We start from the raw sequence: 4,623 nt of genomic DNA, 5'->3' as shown, positions 1-4,623 counted from the left end.
CTTGGGCTCTCTCTGTCTTCCTTTGCAATGAGTTGATCCACCACATGGGCCAAATAGACACTGTGGTAAGGAAATATTCTCGACCTTGGGCTTTACCCTTTGACCCTTTTGAACCTGTACAACGTTCACAACTTTACACTCTTTCTTCATAGCAAGCTCTTCCACCTTAGGACTCCCCATGGCCTTGTAGATGGACAAGATATGGTGTTTAGTGCCCATGCGAAGGGTAAGCTCTCCCCTTGAAACATCAATCAATGCTTTCCCCGTCGCTAAGAATGGTCGACCAAGGATAAGCGGCATATTCCTATCTTCTTCCATGTCAAGCACGACAAAATCAACGGGAAATATAAAGTCGTTTACCCGCACTAACACATCTTCTATGATCCCTTCAGGATAGGTGACAGATCTATCGGCCATTTGGAGCGTGATTCTTCTAGTCGGCTTGAGAGTGCCGATTTCCATCTTCCAAAAGAAGGATAGGGGCATCAAGTTGATGCTCGCCCCCAAATCACACAGAGCCTTCATGTGTTTGTCATCACCAATGACACATGATATGTTGAAGCTTCCAGGATCCTTAAGCTTTGCCGGCAATTTCTTCTGAATTATGGCACTGCAATTCTCCGACATGCTCACTGTTTCGTAGTCCACCCACTTTTTGGAGATCGCGTCTTTTAGGAACTTTTCATACACAGGCATTTGTTGCAGAGCCTCTACCAGTGGGATATTCACATTCACCTTCCTGAAGATGTCCAACAATTTTTCAAATTTCTCATCCACAACCTTCTTCTTGATTCGGCTAGGGAACGGTATCTTAGGAATATATGGCTCCAATCAAGGTGGTTCAGGTTGTTTCGTCTCTTTTTCAATAACAGTATCCTCTGCAGTCTCTTCACCAACCTCTTTTTCCACTTCATTAGGTTGAATGGTCGCACAGATGGCTTTGCACTCTTTGTGTTTGACGGGATCAGTGCTTGTATTGCTAGGAAATTGCCCCTGGTTGGGTAGAGTTCCCACAGCTTGGTAAATCTGACTGAGTTGAGTATCGATGATCTTTATGTGTATGTTCAAACTTTCCACATTTGCTTCTACCTTGTCCAGACTCTGATTAGATTGTGTCATGCACTCTCCCGCTTGCTTCATGAAAGCCATCAACACCTCTCTAAGCTCTTCCTTCTTCGGCTCCTTGACTTGGCCATTAGATACCTGGAATCCTAGTGGTGGCTGCAGAGCGTTGTTGGCATTCCCGTAAGACAAGTTGGGATGCACCTTGTTCCCATAGTGGTTGTAATTACCACCCCCTTGGTTGGGGTGGTAGTTGTTGAAGTTTCCATTATTGCCACCTTGGTGAATGTAGTTCACATCTTCAACCCCTTGTCGACTTTTGAGCCCGGATAACCAAGCTTGCTAGTTAAGAAGTCCAGCTGCTTGGACATCATGTCCATCCTATCAAAATCAGATGCAGATGCCACCCTGTAGGATTTGCTTCTCTCATTCTTCCACCCATCATCGTTGGAGGCCACCCTCTCAATCACCTCCAAGGCATCGTCTTCTCCCAACTGAAGGAGCGACCCCCTCTGCACTCATGTTCAACTCGCGTATTGCCTCCGGGGTGGCTCCCCTATGGAAGGTCACGACCTGTTGTCCCGGGCTTAACCCGTGGTTGGGACATCTCTTCATCAGGGATTTGAATCTCTTCCATGCCTCGTGGATATTCTCCTAAGGATGCATTGCATACGAGATGACTTCAGCTTGTCGCTTTAGTGCCTCGCTCGGTGGGTAGTATTTATCCAAGAAGAGCTCAACCATTGCATCCCAAGTTTCGACCGAGTTGGGATCCATGCTATCGTACCAATCCCGAGCATCATCCTTCAAAGAAAAAGGGAACAATCTGAGGCGAATCTGATCATCGGAGACCCCATTAGCCTTCACCGTGTTGCTAATTTGTATGAACTTGGTCAAGTGCTTGTTGGCATCTTCCGAACCTGTTCCACCAAAGGCATGTGCTTCTGCCCTGTTTATCAATCCCGGCTTTAACTCAAAGCTGTTGGCCGCGATCCCGGCATTATTGATTGGTGGATTAGCCACTCGCCTATATGCATACAGATTCTGCACGGGCTGAACTGGTGGCCTCGCGTTCCGCTCATCCAACTGCCTCTGCATGTTGGCCATCTGCTCTCGGAGTTGACGAATAACAGGATCCTCATTGTTATTTTCATTGTTGTGGTTCTCATTGTTGTTCTCCTTGTTCTCCATTAGGATTGGAGAATTAAGCTCGTACTGTATCGGTGATGGAGGTGGAGACGGAGTGCGTACTGGAGTTCTTTGAACGGGGGAGGGTGGACGCCTATGACCCGGTGAAGAAACGCGGATCCTCTGGTTCAACCTCCTCTGAGCGTTCCTCCTTCTGTTGGATGCTTCGATCTCGGGATCAATGGGTTCTAACGGTGGACCTTGAGAACGAGCGCGCATACAACCTGAAAAGAAACACCAAGATTAGAGAACTCAAAAATAAAAATAAAAATAAAGCAAATAAAATCTAGACTAGTAATCTCAATTATTATCACGATATTAAGCTCTAATGACACAAAATAGTCCCCGGCAACGGCGCCAAAAACTTGACTCAACTTATTTTAACACAAGTGATACCCGCAAGTGTACGGGGCTAGTGTAGCAATTAGCAAGCAAGAGTATCGTATCCCACAGAGACTAATTCGTATCAACTTAACTACCACGAACAAATGTTGACTACTATCTAGAGAATCAGGAAATGTTTGGTTTTGTTCTAACACTACGAAAAGCATATAATGAACAAATAAATAAACAAAAAGAACAAGTAACCACGGAGTGAAAAGATATATGGAGAAAATTATAGAATTCAAGGATCCGATGCACAATTCCAAGCTCTTATCCAATCAATTTGTCTTACCTTTTGGTGTCTCTAGAGTTACTAAGTCGACTACAATTATAGATTAAACCCCCTCCCGAGGTGAGAAACCTATAGATTAGGCGCTAGGATTGAAGTCCCCTTCTAATCCTAAAACCCCTAACTCCCAAAAGCTCGATTAGGTCAAAGACCTCACTCAAAACCTCAACTCTCCCGAGTTCTATTGCATTAAGGTGTGAATTATTCTTATTTCCAGATTAATTATTTCATCTCCCGATTAATCTAATTAACCCTATACAATCAAGTGGTGATCAATCAATTGAAAGGAATAAATCCAAGAATAATCAAATAACTACAAGAGCAAGGTAAGAACAAAATCAATTGGTTAAAAACTATGAAATTAATGCATCTTCACCAAGAATTCTACAAAAAGGTGTTTAGCTACTCATGTTCTTCACAAAAACCATGTTTGAAACAAAGAGTTCAATGAAAGACATAAGAGATAGATACTAAGAACTCCTGTGGAATGAATCTATGGAATTGCAACTTCAATCTTCCGATTGGAAGTCTTCATTCCATAGATTCATTCCACAGGAGTATCTTTAGTATCTATCTCTTATGTCTTTCATTGAATTCTTTGTTTCAAACATGGTTTTTGTGAAGAACATGAGTAGCTAAACACTGCTTTTTGTAGAATTCTTGGTGAAGATGCATTAATTTCATAGTTTTTATCCAATTGATTTTGTTCTTACCTTGCTCTTGTAGTTATTTGATTATTCTTGGATTTATTCCTTTCAATTGCTTGATCACCACTTGATTGTGTAGGATTAATTAGATTAATCGGGAGATGAAATAATTAATCTGGAAATAAGAATAATTCACACCTTAATGCAATAGAACTTCGGGAGAGTTGAGGTTTTGAGTGAGGTCTTTGACCTAATCGAGCTTTTGGGAGTTAGGGGTTTTAGGATTAGAAGGGGACTTCAATCTTAGCGCCTAATCTCAGAGTTTCTCACCTCGGGAGCTGAGTTTAGTCTATAGTAGCGTGGTCGGCTTTAGTAACTCTACGGGGACACCAAAAGGTAAGACAAATTGATTGGATAAGAGCTTGGAATTGTGCATTGGTCAAGCTTCATGTATTCTCACTGGATTTGATGATTGAAGAGGAGAGCTTTGTCACCGAAATGGGGGGACGTTAAATTCCGAAGCTAGCTCGTTAACGAGTCGAAGAGGCTGGTACAATAGATCTTAATATCTTCTTTAGAGCTGGGCGCCCAAGAAATAACACAGGTGTAGACTGGAGTTCTATAATCAATGACGGACTCAGAAAATATAGCTCGTGGGGTCGGACCAAAAGTTTAATATTAATATATAATATTTAAATAATAATTATAATATATATTAAATAACTATTTTTATCATTTTTGTTATCTATATTATGTTTTTGTTACAATCGAAAACAAAATTTATAAAACTTGAATTAAATCAATTAACTATGCTAATTAACATTTTTTTAATATTTAACATATTTATAGGATCCCACTAAAGCTAATTTAGATGCACAAAATAAACAAGCACATAGTATTAAATATATTAATTACTAGTAGTAGTTTATAGCATAAAACTAAAAGATAATGAAATAAAAATCATAAATAAAGAAATTATTCCTAGATTTACTAAATTGCGGCCGCCCCCTCTCTTCTTCCAAACGGATTCTGCAACTAGTTTACAGTGTTCTT

The sequence above is a fragment of the Salvia hispanica genome, chromosome 6 (genome assembly GCF_023119035.1).
Source record: "Salvia hispanica cultivar TCC Black 2014 chromosome 6, UniMelb_Shisp_WGS_1.0, whole genome shotgun sequence".
Classification (NCBI taxonomy): Eukaryota; Viridiplantae; Streptophyta; class Magnoliopsida; order Lamiales; family Lamiaceae; genus Salvia; species Salvia hispanica.
This window is presented reverse-complemented; position numbering follows the sequence as displayed.